This window comes from Lathyrus oleraceus, chromosome 2 (assembly GCF_024323335.1).
Source record: "Lathyrus oleraceus cultivar Zhongwan6 chromosome 2, CAAS_Psat_ZW6_1.0, whole genome shotgun sequence".
Classification (NCBI taxonomy): Eukaryota; Viridiplantae; Streptophyta; class Magnoliopsida; order Fabales; family Fabaceae; genus Lathyrus; species Lathyrus oleraceus.
Genome location: NC_066580.1, coordinates 42185701 through 42204635, shown reverse-complemented (window position 1 = coordinate 42204635; position 18935 = coordinate 42185701). Strand labels below are relative to the sequence as shown.

The 18935-nt window shown below is 35.8% G+C and overlaps 1 non-coding gene across 1 annotated transcript; it reads left to right on the top strand.

Moving 5' to 3' along the window:
• The first annotated feature begins 1790 nt into the window (after window positions 1-1790).
• Window positions 1791-1897, top strand: LOC127124433 (small nucleolar RNA R71). Its single transcript, XR_007803923.1, has one exon. It is a non-coding gene; the product is annotated as a small nucleolar RNA R71 (small nucleolar RNA).
• The last annotated feature ends 17038 nt before the right edge of the window (window positions 1898-18935 follow it).

Genomic DNA, 18935 nt, shown 5'->3' with positions numbered 1-18935 from the left:
ATTGTTATTGTTTTAAATGAAAATCTTATTTACATAGAAACCATATAAAAGAAACATTTGTTGAAGTACTTTTTGTGTATTCATTTACTTTCCAATCCTTCAAAATATATCTTTCTGTAAAACCATCTAACTAGTACATAAATAGGTTTTATGACACCACCAAATTTTGAGCATGCAAATCAAATCAAGTTCCAACAATTAAGAATCATAACAGTTAAATTAATACCATGAAATATTTAAATATCAACTAAGATTTATTCACAAATAAGGATATGGTTTCATATACAATAATTTAACACATTCTTCAAAAGTTAAGGACATTTAGAAAGTTGATGCACTCACACAATCATAAAGATAAATAAGGCTACATTACTGAAACATAAAAGTTCAAACTTCAAACAATTCATATCTTTGTATTTGAAAACATTGACATCAAATTAATTCATTCTTCTGCGATTTTCTCTGTTGCATCTTCTCTTCAATCTTATGTTAAGCCATTGAGGTTTCTCGAAGAAAAATACATTGTATCCCAATAGCAACCCAAATATTTCCCCAAAGACATATTTTGTTGCTACTGCTTTCCATCCAAATCCTGATTCCTCTTGTTCATCTTTTGATGGTGAATGTTGTGGCTGATCTTCATTATTTTTACATGATTTAGATAATGGGATTCCACACAAAATTGTATTTCCTTCATATGAACCATTTCCAAATGTATAAAATTGTTTACCTGTAGGTATGGTTCCTTCTAGGTGGTTTTATGAAAGGTTTAAGAGGGAGAGAAAAGTCAAACTTGTCAAAGTTGTAGGAGTTTGACCTATCAATTGGTTCTTTGAGAGATCCAACCACTCTAAATTTCTCAAATTACTCAAAGATTGAGGAATATTGCTTGTGATTTCATTGTTTGAAAGGTTGAGACCTTTCAGAGAAATTAAGGGCCCGTTTGAAATGCATCTTAAAAACTCTTTTTTAGTTTTTAAAAATTTAAAATTTAAAAACTTGTTTGAATATAACGTTTTGCAAAAGTGTTTTTAAAAACCTTTTCTATTTTTTAGTTTTTAAAAGCGAAAAAGTGAAACAGTTTAGTTGTGTTTTGCTTCTTACTTTTCAGTTTTTAGTATTATAAAACTTGAAAACAAAACATATGAAATTTATAATTTTCATTAATGACATTAATATAATTTTAATAATTTTTATATTTTAAAAATAAAATAAAAAAACGTATTTGAAAGAGTATGACATTTCTTTTATTCATGTATACTCTTTTTATGTATAAGTAACCTTTCCAAATATGTTTATTTATTTTAGCTAAATTTTTTTTGTATTTCTTAATTATTTTCACTATATCTATTAAATGTACAATCCCATTTTTTACTTGTTTTTTTCTTATTATTATTATTATTATTATTATTATTATTATTATTATTATTATTATTATTCTATTTTTTAATTTTATTTTAAATCCACATAACTCGCAGTTCGGAGTTACGGCAGCCACGGTGGTTGCGGGTTGTATGGTCAAGTTGTCTAACTTTTGAACAAGGGCATCTACCTTTGCATGGACATGGTCAAGGCTACTGATTTCGTACATTCCACCTTTTGTTTGGGACTTTTCTACTGGGGTTCTTTCACCTCCCCATTGGCAATGGTTTTGGGCCATGTTTTCAATGAGTTGATAGGCTTTGTTGTATGGCTTATCCATAAGTGCACCGCCTGCGGCAGCGTCTACTGTCAGTCTTGTGTTATATAGGAGCCCATTGTAAAATGTGTGAATGATCACCCAGTCTTCGAGACCGTGATGTGGACACATCCTCATCATGTCTTTGTATCTCTCCCATGCGTCGTAGAGAGATTTTGCATCTTTTTGTCGAAATCCGTTGATTTGAGCTCTCAGCATAGCAATTTTGCTCGGCGGAAAATATCGGGCTAAGAAAACGTTCTTCAGTTCTTCCCATGTAGTGACTGAGTTGGATGGAAAGGATTGAAACCAAGCCCAAGCTCTATCTCTTAGAGAGAAAGGAAAAAGGCGTAGTCTTATCGCATCTTGAGATACACCATTCGCCTTCATAGTGTATGCGTACTGCACAAACTAGGTCAAATGTTCATTAGGGTCGTCCGTAGGATTTCTAGAAAATTTATGTTGTTGGACAGCTGATAACAATGAGGGTTTCAACTCAGAATCATTTTGATCGATAGCAGGGGAAACAATGTTGTTATGAGGTTTTTGTTGGGACGGGGGAGCGTAGAACTTAAGAGGACGATTCTGGGGTCCTACTACAGCAATGGTTGGTTTTTCAACTGGTTCAGTAGTAGGAAAGAAGATATCGGGAATATTGTACCTTCGTTGGTAATCTAGTATTCGGCGTCTTAAATATAAGAAATGCTTTAATTCTGCGATTGGTGGTACTAATTTTTCGCCTTGTGAGCGAGTACTTGGCATACAATCGAGAAATAAGGGAAAGGAAATTAGTTTTTGCCTCAGTCTATACTGTGCAATGAAAGAATCACACTATTTAACTAAATCAATCCCCGACAACGGCGCCAAAAACTTGATACGTCTCATGACTGTATATAAAATATAGTCTATCGGATACTTGACTGCAAGTGCACAGTCTAGTTGTTTAGTTTTAAAAGATATCGAACCCACAGGGACCGATGGTCAAACTAATGCTACCGATGTTACTATGTTTAGCTAAGGCGATGATTTTTAGAGGTTCGTGTAAGACCCTAATTTTGACCCTAAGATCTCTCATGGCTTCATATCATTGCACTTTGCATTTGCCTCAAGGATCATAACATCTTAGCTCCTTAACCCTAGGGTTGGGACTTATGTGAGTTGGTTTGAGACCAACAAGCATGCTTGAATGGTATATTATTGCTTTTCTTATTTTGTTTACTAACCAAAATCACAAAAATATGTCACTAACATCTTTTGTTTTGTAGCTTGAGCAATCATAAGGTCCAAGGCTCCTAGAAGGCCCCCATGCTCAAAGAATGGCCAGGTGAAGGTGAAAGCAAGCATGACAATGGTTCACAAAGCTCTCATTCATCATATATGTCTCCCAAGTATCTCAATTTTTTAATTTGATCAAGATAAACAAAAGGGCTTGAGGCTTGTTTCCCAAGGAAACCCTAATTCAGATGTGCATCAGTTGTGCCTTGCTCATGAAAAAACCTCAACCCATGATCAAATACAATCAAGGGAAGTTCTTTCATTCCTCATTTCATGCATATATGAGCTTATGTGAGTATCCTCAATCATTCATTCATCAAAATTTGAAGTTTGGACTTGAGAAGTTGATCAGTCAATTCATCTGACTATTTCAAAATCCACTGAGACCTAACTTTTAATGTGTTTGTCAAATGGAGATGACCCCAAGAGAAACAATGTTCTTAAGAACTGTAACACCCCGATAATAATATGATAATTATTTAAATTAAGTTAATAATATATTTATTAATTTAATTAGATAATTGGATTATTATTATTATTATTATTATTTTGGAATTATTGAATTATTATTATTATTGGAATAATAATATAATTTGGAAAATATATAAGCTGGAATAAGTAAAAAGAGTTCATTTTGGAAAATAAGGTTTTCACGTGAAACTCAGAGAAGCGGCTGAAAGAGGCAGAGCAAGAGGAAGAACCCGAGAGCAAAGGTTGGAGAAGAGAAGAGCTTGGAGCTCAAAGATTTGCCGGATTAATCAGGTAAGGGGGGTTTATCGTCGATTAATGGGTATTATGGGATAATATGTAATGGGTAGTGATAAGCCGTTGATTTGACCCTAATTGGGATTGTTGATGCTGAAGAATTATGTTGGATAAATTGTATTTAGACTGTAATTGAATCTGTGTTTGGGTTAGTTGTGAAATTCCGAACGTATAGCTTTTTACGGAATTGGAATCGGAGGTCCGGAAGTCCTCCAACGGCGGAAATTGCGGAGAACTCTGCATTCTGCCTCGTGTTAGCGCAGGAACAGCTTTCTGCCTTGCGTTAACCGGTTAACCCAGGGTGTTAACCGGTTAACACTGTTTTGAATTGTGAAAATGTGCTGTTTTGCTTGCGTTAACCGGTTAACCCAGGGCGTTAACCGGTTAACACTGTTGTGAATTGCCAGAAAGCGTGTTTTATGCTGCGTTAACCGGTTAACCCAGGGCGTTAACCGGTTAACACTGTTGCAGAGTGGAAAAATTGGCTTTTTAATGTTGTGTACATAATTTGAGAGTGGCCTATGTTGGCGTATGATGTAATGGGGATTATATCCCGCTGTTTTGAGCAGTATAGGTATTAGTAGAGCGTGCTAATACTGTGTTTAATTATTTGACATGATATGATGTGTTGATACATGCGTTGATGATGTGTGATGATCTACATAATGCTGTGAATGTATATATTATGCATGTATTTGTGAATGGACTGTAGTATGGCTTAGAGTGTGAGCATATGTCCATTGTGGATTGTTGTTGATGTTGCATTGCTAGATGATTAGCGTGCATAGCATAGCCTTCGGGGCTGTAGCTAATTCCCATGGTGAGGAATTAGTGAGTGAATCATTGTGGATTTGTTGTTGATGTTGGCATGCTAGGTGATTAGTGTGCATAGTCTAGCCTTTGGGGCTGTAGCTAATTCCCATGGTGAGGAATTAGTGAGTGAGTCACTAGATCTCAAATGAGTGGGACTAGTGAGCTTCGTAGCCGTATCTGGATTTGATCGGTGAGCTTGAACTATATGTTCAAGAATAGTCGGTACCGCATGTGTGGAGTCTCATTGCATAATGTATGTATGGCGTATAATATGAATGGATGTATTCCAATATTATACGTGTGTTTGTGTTGTTATGGAGTATGATTTGAGATTATACTTGTGCTTTATGTGGGTGTTGAGTATGATGTTGAGCCGATGTGCTGTTACTGATTGTATGTTGTGATTAGGGTGATTAATGTGTTAAATTACTTAACATGACATGATATTTTATAATGCTTATTATATCGATTGAGGAACTCACCCTTACAACTATTTTTCAGGTAACGAGAAATGAGTTGAGTAGAAGCGAATGCTTGGAGTCTAGTGTAGTCTCCTTAGTGGGTCATGCTCTGATAGATGTAACATCGGGAGGGAACCTTTTAATTATGTTGTTAATGATTGTTGAACCAGTTTACATGTAGTATGTTACATGTTTTGATTGATTTGATTTATATCCGCTGCGATTTATGCAAATGTTTAATTGATTAAATAAAGAGCATGACAGTTATTTTGGAACATGGTGTGAATGATTGTGTGACACCCTTAACTGCATAATTACTCTGATATATGTTTACTATTTTAATTAAATATTTGGGGTATTTTAGAAGGGTGTTACAAGAACCATATGAACAACTTTCATGATCATCAAAAATTTATTTGATGCTTGTAAGGTCATCATCCATTTCAAAACATTATAGGTCAGTTTGACTGAAACCCTAATTTTGGGTCAACTTCCCAAGAACATAAATCATTCATTTTTCATGATTTTGAGGTTGGATCAAATGCATTGGAAATTTTAAGATGTCTAATTCATTTGTTATGTTGAGAAAAGTTTCATAATCCTAAAATAAATACATGTGATAATGCAAAACATTATAGGTCACTTTGGACCAAAAGCATTGAAATATGAAAAAGTCCAACTTCAAGTGCCCATAACTTTCTCATCAAAATTCCAAATGATGTAAAATTTAAGTCCACATGTATTGTCTCGAAAAGATATACAACTTTTATGTTTAAGGTTTTGTCATTTGGAGCTTTCATCATTGAAACAGAAGCGCTTGAAGTTTTCCCATTTTGGAAATTTTCACATACACATGTTTTGCACCTTGCACTTTATGATCAATTTTCATAAATTTCCCAATTCCAAATGAAGTTTTGTTCAACATAACAATTGATCCTCATGTCAAGAGATTTCCAACCATTACCCATAAGGCCATGTTATATTTTTGGAGAAGGCATTTTAGAAGAGGAGAACATTTTGGTGCATTTTTAGAAACTTGATTCAAATTTTATGCATGAGCCAAATACATCTCATCTGCACGTCCAAAACCTATTTGCTGATGTTAAGCTTGTTATTCCAATTATATTTGGGCCCTCCATGCGCCTGTACAGGCCCATGCATGGAGGCCCTTATCATTCATGCCCACACTTTGCTCATGCTTGCAGCTTCCATTGGCTATAAATAAGTGTGCTAGGCTTCATAATTGGATAACCTGAAGGCGCTTGTTATGCTGCATAACTCCCTCCATAGCCATACCTAAAGGAATTGTCACTTTCTTTTCAAAAAATTCAGATCTGAATTTCAACTTCATTGGTTGATTTTCAGACTCATAATTCCTTGACCTTGCTTTATCTTCATCTCTAGATCACACTGCAAGCATTAGCTAAGGAGATTTGTGCTCTCTAGATCCATATTTCAGAGGTGGATATCCAAACTTTTCTTCTTCGAAACATCTTGATTATTGTCTGTTTCTTGCATTTTTTGGCTTAGCTGAAGTCCTCTCATCAGAGGCAATTGAACTGTACCTTTAATTTTGAAATTCCATTAAGTTCAAGATAAATACCATCATTTTCAACCTCTGATTTCTCTTTCCATGGAGGTCTAGAGTGAAAATAGATGGCACAGGGGTGATGTACATCACCCCAACTTTCCATTGATGTATAGATCGCCTCATTTTGTTAGGTTTTGCTCTCTGCAACTCTCGCTGGAATCTCTAGTCTCGCCGGAGAAGACGGTGGTGTACACCAACGTCCGTTTTCCAGATCAAACCACAGTCGTGCGATGCATTCTCCAGATTTAATCTCATCCTTCCATCTCTATGACTTTTTAAATGGCTTGGTGTTTCTCATTGACCAACGTGTTTGGTGGATGCGCGCATATGAGTCGTCTGATGCGCCAGCTCAATTAATGAGCTTGGATCCAACGCATCACGTTTTTTCTCATTTTTTATTTCTGATTTAATTTCCATTTTATTTCTTTTATTTCTTTTCATTTCAAAAAATCATATCTCATTCATTTTAATTCCAAAAAATGTGAGACCAATTGCATTATTTCTCTTTTAATTTCTAGTTTCTAAAAATGATTTTTAATATTTTTTATTTTATCATTTGATATTTTTTATGAATTTTCTCTTTTATGGTTGTTTTTAATTCATTTTAAATAGTTTTCAATATCCAAAAAATACAAAAATATTTTCTTAACCTCTTTGAATGATGATGGATCTATGAAAAATATTCTCATCAATTTCTTAATTGATTTGAGATTTATTTGAGATTTTAATTCAATTAGGTTATTTTTATGCATTTTTAATTGATTAAAAATAGTTTCTGGTTTCTAAAAATGCTAAAAAAAATTGTCAAACTTTGTTTGACCTTGTTGAACTTAGGATGATCCATTTGGACTTTTCAAAGTTGATTTGAAATGGATTTGAAGTTTGACCTTTAATTGTTTATTTTAATTCAAGTATTATTTTAATTCCAAAAATACCAAAAATATTTTATTTGTTTCTTGACTTCTAAGTTTCATTATGTTTCTGTTTACTAATGTTTGACCTTGATTCCATCTATCTTTGGTCAATGTATGTTGATTACTTCATTTGAATTTCCATTAATGTTCCTTCTTATTCATCTCCTTCTTCATCTTTTTTTTTTCTTTTTTTTTTATCAATGAGTTAAAGATTGGTGGTTAGCCTTGATGAATGGGAGGTTTAACCTTCCTTGATTCAAATCTAATTCATCTTGATCATAGATCAAGTGAATTGCTTTGCATTAAGGATAGGTTGCTTCCTAATCAAGCAAAGAACCTAAATCAATACAAGATCATTTCTCATCTTCTTTTGGCATGGCAAGTTGTAGGAGCTTGATTCACTAATCAAGATCTCTAACTTGTGTTGTTGCCTATTTTTTTATTGACCGGCCTCAGATAGGTGTGACTACTACATTAGTCCACTTACGATTGCTTAAGATAGCGCTAAATTGCCTTATGGCACACTAACGCTAACAATTGACCATTAACATTTAATTCTTGCACTTTACATTTATGCAATTTAATATTCTTGTACATATTATTCATTTGCTTTTTCCCTTTGCTCATTTTAGCACATGTTTATGTTAATGCAATTTGCCTTTTGTTCACTTGAGCACATAATTATGTATATACTATTGTGCTTGTGTTTTGTTTTGATTATTGTGAACAAAATGCAAATGGACAAAAGGACTTAGACTTTAGGACATTCCCTATGCAAAAATGGAGTGAAAAGGACTTAATGTTGAAGATAAATTCAAAGGACCTACTCTCTAAACTCACTCTTGTCCATTCTTGGTTTGTATTATAGAACTTTTTGATATGTGTGCTTTTGTGCTAGGGATTCCTATTTGAGCAAAATTGAAGAACCATTGTCATGTGCATCTAAAGTGAGAGATACAAGAGCCATTGGAGGATTCCTAAGAGCTTATTTGATTGATTGATTGTTTGAGTACACACTTATTTGCTTTCTTATTCCAAAGGATGGGAGCTACTTGGATCATCAATATGGTCTCAAGAAGGGAACTTCATTTGTGGTCTTATTTCTTTTTCCTTCATCTCTTGTATGTTTAGGACTTAGCCATTCTTCTTCTTCCCTCCACTCTAACCCAAGCTAAAACTTTTGTGAAAACATTAACATTTGTTTTCAAACATTAGAAACCTAAGAATTATGCTTTTGATTTTTCCAAACTTCTTTTCATAACACTTATTTTGAATTGAATCCCTAAGTCAACTTTGACCATATTTTGTAAGTACTTTTCATTGGTAAATACAACTCATTCAAATGTTTTGTGGTTTCAATGGCCGCTTCTTATCAAAAAGCTTTTCATAAACATTAGCTATTAGGTTTGAGTTATCCTAGAGGTTGATATCATATTCACCTGTATCCTTAGTGATGGACAATGAGCCTTCCATGCTTATTATGGGGTTAACCTCTCACTAGCATGTTGAAGCTCTCCTCACATGGTGGATTTGTGGTTTTGGGTTGAGTTTTCTCCCTTTGATAACAAAAGACCTTAAGGCTTTTGACCAATCAATTCACCAACTTGTTTTGAGATTTTTACCCCGAACTACGAGGTTTTGATCCTAATCTTTTTTAAGATGGTACGTAGGCAATGGGTTTATCCATTCAAACACAAATTGTAAATAATTTGTACATTCTTCTCTCATCCCCCCAATCATGTTTGCACAATTTTTTTTCACAAAATACCAGCCTACCTTATAACAATAGTGAAAAGGGCTCCCTAGGAGTACCTAGGATGTTTTGGGTGCTTAAAACCTTTCCATTGCATAACCTACCCCCTTACCTCGATCTCTGACATTTTTATTAGTTTTTTATTCGATAAAACTTCTCGGTTTTTGTTCGCTTTCTAACCTTTCCTTTGGATAAATAGAAGTGCGGTGGCGACTCGACTTGTATGGTTTACTTTTGATTTAGTCAATAAATCTAAAGGTAACGAATACCACGCTACAGTTCGATTCAACAAAAATTAAATCTAAAGAAAGTTAAGTTTTTAATAAAATATTAATGAAGGGATATCAGTATGTAACGCATTAATTGTCAGGATTCGATAAGTCACTGATGTATACACTACGCCAAAAACTAGAATAGACAGCACCCCTTAGAGGGCGCTTTATTACAAAAGCGCACTCTAAAGTGAAGAGAAAAAATAAGGAGCATACTATTGGAATAGACAGCGCACTTTAGAGTGCGCTTTTGTAACAAAGCGCACTCTAAAGTGAAGCGAAAAAATAATGAGGAAATGGAGGGACACCAATAGAGGACGCTTTATTGAAAGCGCCCTCTAAGGGTAACCTTAGAGGGCGCTTTTGATAAAGCGCTCTCTATGTCCATGTACATTTCCAGTTTATAAGGCGCTTTTGGAAATCCTTAGAGAGCGCTTTTAGAAGCGCCCTCTTAGGCCCCCTTTAGAGGGCGCTTTTGTAACAAAGCGCCCTCTAAAGTGAAGCCAAAAAAAAATAATGAGGAAATGGAGGGACAACAATAGAGGGCGCTTTAGTGAAAGCGCCCTCTAAGGTTACCCTTAGAGGGCGCTTTTAAAAAAGCGCTCTCTAAGTCCATGTACATTTCCAGTTTAGAAGGCGCTTTTGGAAAGCCTTAGAGAGCGCTTTCAGAAGCGCCCTCTTAGGCCCCCTTTAGAGGGCGCTTTTTTTACAAAAGCGCCCTCTAAGGTCCCCTTTAGTAAACATTAAAATTATAACATATACTGCATGTCTTTTTATTTTCCCTCTCTACAAGCTATTTTGTTTACGTAACTGGGTTTTCTCTCTACTGCGTCCACCGTCTACTGCGATTACTCTCGTCCTCCGTTCGTTCTCCCTCCCTCACCGTCGTCGTCGCCGTCGCCTTTTTCTGCTGCTGCGTTCACGTTCACGTCCACCGTCACTGTTCACTTTCTTCTCCATCGTTACCGTCACCTTGAAGGTATTTCTCTTCTCCATCTTTACCGTTCACTTTCTTCATGTGTTTGATTAGGGCATTTTCTAAACTTAGTTTTACATTTTGTGCATTATGTTGATTAATGTTGTTTAGGGAAAACTGAGTTTTTTATTTCTGATTGAAAACTGATATCATTTGAAGTGTGTTTGAGCTTGTGCTTGGAAGTTTGATGATTATGGATGCAAGTTTGTTCATGTTCCAAACACCATAAGTTTGCATTGGTCTTTTGCATGCAGTAGGTGTGTGTGAGTTTGCATTGGTCTTTTGCATGCAGTAGGTCTTTTGCATGAGAAATGGAAGGTATATGAATGTGTTCACGTATTGAATCATTGTCTTACTTGGGTCTTATTGAATCATTTCTATATTACAGATAAAATGGCTAACCAAGACGATACCCATGACGCGAATGGATCACGTAACAATGTTGAAAAAGAAATCAAACGAGGATTGACTGTTATGAAGTCAATCATTCGTGCAAGAGACAAGGGTGTAAAATTTGAAGTACATTGGAGTGCTGAAGACCAACTAATTGAGCCTAACGGTTCAATGTTGGCAAGTTACATTGGTTTCCTTGTTCGACAACATATTCCGATTACATGTGATAATTGGAGAAGTCCGGACTTGAAGGTTGGCAAAGAAAAAATATGGTCGGAGATACAGGTACTTACCATATATTGTTATATGTTTTTTTTGTTGACTATTTGTTGACCATATATTGTTATAATATTACTTTATAATAACACACTCCATGTGTATGTTTTTTAGAGATCCTTTCACATCGATGAAAGCCGGCAAAAATATTGTATTCAATTGGCCGGAAAAAGACTCCGAGGATTTCGATCCTTTTTGTCCAACAAATTTCTCAAGGATGAGGAAGGAAAATTTGTTGAAGCAGAACGGCCAATGAAGTATGCCGAGATTATTTCAGCCGATGAATGGAATAACTTTGTCGCCAAACGAAGAAACGAAAAATTCCATGTAATGTCTATTAATTATGGTATTATACAATTGTTAAGTTACTTGGTTCTAATATGCCTTAAACTTTTTTATCCAGGAAGTAAGAGACATAAATCGGAAAAGGGCATCAAAATCCGCGTATCCGTACAAAAAAGGGCGTACGGGATATGCACGGTTACAACAAAGAATTGTGAGTATATTCAAATGCTATGAGCTTATACATTGTCACAATATGTTATAATTGATGATCTTATAATCTAATTCAATGTGTAGCTAGCCGAGGAGAAAAGTGACGCAACATCTCTTCCGGAGCACGTATTATGGAAGGCTGCTCGGGTTGGGAAGGATGGGGCTGTCGTTGAAGCGGTCCAAACTGTTTATGACGAATGTGTAAGTATATGTAACATTATTTCTTTAATTATATCAAAAATTTTGTTAGACATATAATTCATTTTTAATCTCCTCTAATAATATTTCAGGAGACTTTATCCCAAACCGTACCTTCAACCGAGGTCCAGGATTGCAGGAGCGTACTTAGTCGAGTACTAAATGTTCCTGAGTATTCCGGTCGTGTGAGGGGTAAGGGTTTTGGTGTGACTCCGTCGTCATTTTATAAAAAACCAAAAACAAAAAATCCTACCAACAAAGAGGTGATGGAGACCTTGGCGGAGTTAAGGGCACAAGTACTCCAACTTCAAAACGAGAATGCAAGGTATAGAGAGGAAAGGTGCGCCTCCGAGGCAAAAGATACTAGTGACCGCGCTAGTATCAATTGTCAACCGAAATTTCCCGAGGTAATTATATATGTTATTATGAAATTAAAATAGCATTTTTTTACTTGACACATATACACGTTAACAATAACATTTATTATTGGTTTAGGGCATTTCACCTTGTCAGCTGTATCTATCGTCACCAACTTATCGCATGGTTGGCAAGGGAAAAGTGCACAACACTTCGGGTGAATTACTTCACCATAATCCCCTCCCGGTGGGATATATGAAAGTTTCGGTTGACCTTGTATTAGATACCGACGCGCTTCTACCATTACCTGACGTTGTTTCAGAGACAACGTTGATGCGAGAAGCAGTCGGATCCTTTGTTGGATGGCCGTCAGATCTAATTTTCCCAGATGCCGAGGTATATATGTTCTAAATGATTATGAATCTTTAGTATTCACATTTCAATTCAGCTACAATTATGATATTTAATCAATCCTTATTACATGGTAATGTTAGACTCCTACAAGACCCACGCATAAAGCTGGTAAAGGGATTTCAAGAAGTATCGAGTCGGTTGCATCTCTAAAAGAGGTAGAAATATATATACCTATTGAATTATATACGCAACGATTCTGTTGCATCACAAAAAGTCATGATTTAATTTATATGAATTTTTAGGTTCCCGGTCGAAAGTTGAAAAAAGCTGGTAACGATATTCCTCCAACGACGTCCGGGACAAAATCTCAAATCATGATGCGTCTTGAGAAAATGGTGAATGAGTCCGATATTATGCAAGGGGCCATTCGTATTATAGATTTTGATGAAGGTGTTTTCGGAGCTGCTCATTTCGAAATAATTGCAAAGGAGGACATGCAACAACTTTTTGAACACGACGAATTGGGCATCGCTGTCATTCATACATACATATGGTACTCCGATCAATCTATAATTTACTTAGTTGAACAATTTATTTACACATTTCAATGAGTAGTCTAATGTTTATTATGTTTCTATTTAAGGTATATGTATGTAACATTGCTGCGGGGAACTGAATTGTGTAACCGTTTCAATTTTATTGCTGCTTCCCGTATCAACGCAACGTTAATAACGAAAAATCCAACATCCGTAAAGAATGATCTAGTCGATAGATTCATGGCGGCTGGCGATAAGACTACACCCAGTTTGTATTTTTTACCGTTTAATTCTGGCAACGGGTTAGATTTTCTTTCTAATAATTTCATTCTAATCTATGTATATCTTTTACGTAGAAAATTTTCATTCATCTAAATTTTTGTTTTATTTTACAGTGGTCACTGGGTGTTGGTTGCTATGGATCTTTCGAGACTAATAGTGTATTATCTCGATTCGTTATCGGGTGATTGGAGTAAATATCCGAGTATGAAGAAGACGGTTGACGCGTAAGTGAAATTCCCCTAAATATTCGTGTGTATTTGTATATTTAATTATGTCTGTCAGATTGATCTCAATATACGTTTTTATTTTGTTAGGGCAATAATAAAATTTAGATCGAAAAAGAATTATCGCAATAGGAAGGACATTACCTGGATCAGAGTTCAGGTATATATTAAGTATCTTATTTTTGCTTATAATAGTGTTTGTTTTTTTGCTTATAATAGTGTTTGTAAGAAATTAACTATATATATATTGTTTGTTTTTCTGTGTAGTGTCCTCAGCAAAATAATTCGGTCGATTGCGGATTTTTTGTATTGAGATTTATGAGAGATATCATTGCGTTGAATCGTATAGACATCCCAAAAATGGTATGGAATAATAACTTAGGGTTTATTTTAATATTATCGGATATTTCATCTAATTTGTTACTAAATCATGAATATGTTTTATTCTCTTAATTGTAGTACTTTGAGGAATACAAATCTTACTCAAGAGCTCATTTGGATGAAATGAAGGATGAATTGTGTCAATTCATTGTTGATCAAAGAATCATATAGCTAGGTTGTATATTGTTGTACATATATGTATGGAATGTTGTTGTTGTATGCTGTTGTTGTATATATGTTGTATATTGTTGTTGTACTTTTACTAACTCATGAATATGTTGTTGTATATTGTTGATCAAAGAATCATATATTATGTTGTATATATGGAGGATTAATGTTGTATATAAATGGATTCATGTTGTATATATCAATGGATTAATGGTGTATAACATTGGATTAAAGGATGAAATCAATATGAATTTTACACTTTTGCAGCATGCGAACAGGTTACAAATTAAATATCCACTGTTTTTCAAACAAATTTTTTTAAAACAACTAACACTTTAGAGGGCGCTTTCTGTAGGAAGCGCCCTCTAAACATTTTACATTGACAACTTTAGAGGGTGCTTTATCCAGAAAGCGCCCTCTAAACACTTTACATTGACAACTTTAGAGGGCGCTTAACACTTTAGAGGGCGCTTTATGTAGGAAGCGCCCTCTAAACATTTTACATTGACAACTTTAGAGGGCGCTTTGTCCAGAAAGCGCCCTCTAAACACTTTACATTGACAACTTTAGAGGGCGCTTTTTCCAGAAAGCGCCCTCTAAACACTTTACATTGACAACTTTAGAGGACGCTTTTTCCAGAAAGCGCCCTCTAAGGTGTCCCTTTATGGACCACTCCAGAGGGCGCTTTTTTCTGAAAGCGCACTATAATGTGGCCCTTAAAGGGCCACTTTAGACAACGCTTTCTCCAGGAAAACAAAGCGCTGTCTTTACCTATGCCAGCGCCACTTTAGAGGGCGCTTAAAAGCGCTGTTATAGGCCAAAATAAGCGCCCTCTTTTCCCTTATTTGGCGTAGTGATATTTCAATTACCAAATACCTTTCAGTAGAAAATACTCATTTAAATGGCTTTATCTCACACTCTCGTGATTGTTAACTTGGACTATACCTTTAAGTCAGAATGTATGCTCTCACTGTCCCATTTGAAGTTAAAAATACTTTTTGAAAATAAATAAGTTCTAATTACTTTTAAAGTGCTCTCGCTATTTTTAAAATCAATGCCTAGTTTTTACTATCCAGTTCGACCCTCACGCTCTCACGATTGTCGATTCTAACCTTAGTTAATTTCCCACTCTCATGACAAAACCGTATTAAATAGCTTCTTACTCAAGTGACAAAGTTAATTAAATTCAAATTAAAAACCACGGCCAGAAAGATTATTTGAGAAAAGAAGTTTAAACCGATTATTACTAAATCTCGTCTAATTAAATTGTTTACATACTGATATCGGTAGTTTAGCCGGACATGTTAAATAATGCAAATACAGACGAACAGAAACAATTTAACAATAAAGCAAACATGATTATTTAATAATAAAGCAATAATAATAATAGAATAACAACCTAGAACTTTGATTAATTGAATATGCCGAATCTTGAAGTACTTGAGCAGTCCTCCACAAGTCGGTAGGATTCTGCTTCTTCGAAATAAATGCTTAAACTAAACTAACTAAATTGCAGTAGTTCCCCGATGTAGGAAACTACTACTTTTGGCTAAGTGAAAAACGGAAAGGAAATGGAAAAACCAAAGCTCGGAACGGAAAGGTAAACAAATTGCCGTAAAAGAAAATAATGCTTGCTGAAGAAAAATATGTGAAAACAAAATTGCAGGAGCGGAAAAAGGCAGAGAGATAGGGTGAGAGATGTGTCTCCTAGAAATTTCCAACTTCCATTCTTTTATAGTACCCCTTGGTCTTCGTGCTTGAGAAAAATAAGGAGGACTTAGTTGAGGGAGGGATTCACGGGAAGGTGGTTGCATGATCGAAAACCGGGGCGACATGGATCACTTTTGTTTGGAACCCACACTGACTTTGCATATGTCACAATCGTGATGGATTTGTGGCGTTCGTCACAATCAAGGCGTGACGATCGTGATGGGGTGTGTGACGAGCGTCACATGCACAAAATTCATATATTCTGGTTTTTTCTGCTGTTTCTCTTCTGTTTCTTCTTCTTTTCCTTCCTTTTCTATACTTTGCTCATTTAAGCATGGGAATTGAAATACCTGCAAAAATAACTCGAACACTTGCGGAATAATCGGAATATAAATGAAAACGGTACGATTTTCGAATGGAAATCAAGGCTAATATACGGTATATTTTTGTGTTATCAAGTATCCTTGAAGAAAGAAGGTAACCCTTTTCCATGCCAGTCACGCCCTACCCAATGCTTCAAATACAACAACATTGAATGATGCCTTTGCAACAGAGTCTGTAATAGTATCTATTTCATAACAACCTCATGCGCTTCATCAATCACAACAAAGAAAACTTGGAAGGAAAATGGGTCATATACCAATGTCTCTCAGAAGTGCCCTAGTGGAACTATAACCGAATGATCTTCCTCCTCGTCCATATCCTCCCAGTTATGAAGAGAATGCCTGATGTGAATACAAAGCCTAAGACCTGGTCAATGACAATTCGTTGACTCTAGAAAAAGGAGTCCCATTGTTGAACAGTCACCCCTTATCTTTATAAGTGGAAGAACATCAAAAAGCATCCAACGAAGACGGTGGATCAATAATGAAGCTCATCCATGGGCTCAATAGACTTTATCGGTTGTAATTTCTTTTTTTGCTAAGTGTTTTTTGTATTAAAAGTTGTACTCTTTGGGAAATAATTTTAATAAAACAAGCATGCACGTTTTTTGAATCGATCCATTCGTTTTCACTCTTTCTTATGCCATCATACAAAAAAAAAATCAAAGTTTTTCCATGGCAGGATTTTGGTACATGGCAGGATTTTGAAGTCTTGGATCTACGGGTCCGTCTAGTTCTTTTCCACTTCTCAATATAACGGCATTTGCATGTCCTTTTGGATTAGATTGTGGCTGTCCAGGAAATGTGCCAGCAGGAGAAGCAGTAGATGCTTGTTGTTGGGCCACTTGTGAAATCTGTGTTTCAAGAATTTTGTTGTGGGTGGCTAAAGCGTCTACTTTGCTTGCTAATTGTTTAAGTTGCTCGCTAGTGTGTATGTTTTGGTTCAAGAAGTCTTTGTTTGTTTGAGCTTGGGTAGCTATGAAACTTTCCATCATTAATTCAAGGTTGGACTTCCTAGGAATGTTAGGAGCATTAGTAGCTGGCTTTTGATGTCCAGGTGGAGTAGCAGGTGCTTGGCCAGGTGCATACAGGGCGTTGTTGTTCTTGTACGAAAAGTTAGGATGGTTTTTCCAATCTGGGTTGTAGGTATTCGAATAAAGGTTTCCTTGTGCATTATTTACTTGATAAGTGGATACTCCTGCTAATATCTGACATTCTGGTGCGGTGTGTCCAGGAATTCTACATAACTCGCAGTTTGGAGTTACGCAGCCACGGTGGCTGCGGGTTGTATAGTCAAGTCGTCTAACTTTTGAACAAGGGCATCTACCTTTGCATGGACATGGTCAAGGCTACTGATTTTGTACATTCCACCTTTTGTTTAAGACTTTTCTACTGGGGTTCTTTCACCTCCACATTGGCAATGGTTTTGGGCCATGTTTTCAATGAGTTGATAGGCTTCGTTGTATGGCTTGTCCATAACTGCACCGCCCACGGAAGCGTCTACTATCAGTCTTGTGTTATACAGGAGCCCATTGTAAAATGTGTGAATGATCACCCAGTCTTCGAGACCATGATATGGACACATCCTCATCATGTCTTTGTATCTCTCCCACGCGTCGTAGAGAGATTTTGCATCTTTTTATCAAAGTCCGTTGATTTGAACTCTCAGCATAGTAGTTTTGCTCGGCGGAAAATATCGAGCTAAGAAAACGTTCTTCAGTTCTTCCCATGTAGTGACTGAGTTGGATATAAAGGATTGCAACACAGCCCAAGCTCTATCTCTTAGAGAGAAAGGAAAAAGGCGTAGTCTTATCACATCTTGAGATACACCATTCGCCTTCACAGTGTCTGCGTACTGCACAAACTTGGGCAAATGTTCATTAGGGTCGTCCGTAGGATTTCCAGCAAATTGATGTTGTTGGACAGCTGATAACAATGAGGGTTTCAACTCAAAATCGTTTTGATTGATAGCAGGGGAAGCAATGTTGTTGTGAGGTTCTTGTTAGGACGGGGTAGCGTAGAACTTAAGAGGACGATTCTGGGGTCCTACTGTAACACCCTTCTACCCAAACGACATATTTAAATAGATTATCAGAGTACCACATGTAGAAGAGTTTACATTTCTTACAACATAACAATTATCGCATCACAACATAAAACATATTATTTATTTTATTAAAACTTCGCAGCGGACAACAACATTAATATTATCATTCATCATATAACAGTTCATAATAATGTTTCAACATCATCTCAACAAAACATCTCAACATGTTAGTCATCATAAACAACTTAAATAATAATATATTATCTATCGAATCCCATAACCCCGGTGTCACATGACCAGAGCATTTGACTCGACTCTGTAGAATAACTCTACACTTATTCTTCAAACCTCAACAATAGCTATTCCGCTTTATCTGCACATTGCTCATCATAGATGAACATAAACACATGCAGAAGGGGTGAGAATTACATTATTAAATAATAATATAACGACAGAAATATAAACATAATTATATTTCACATATGCCAACACAGCTCATCATAATCATCATAATCAACATACTCATGAACATCAACAAAACAACATATCAAATGCAATGCACACACCCATGCATGACTCAACACGACTCGGTATACCCATTTTGTGACCAACTACAGGATCACCACTCCCAGA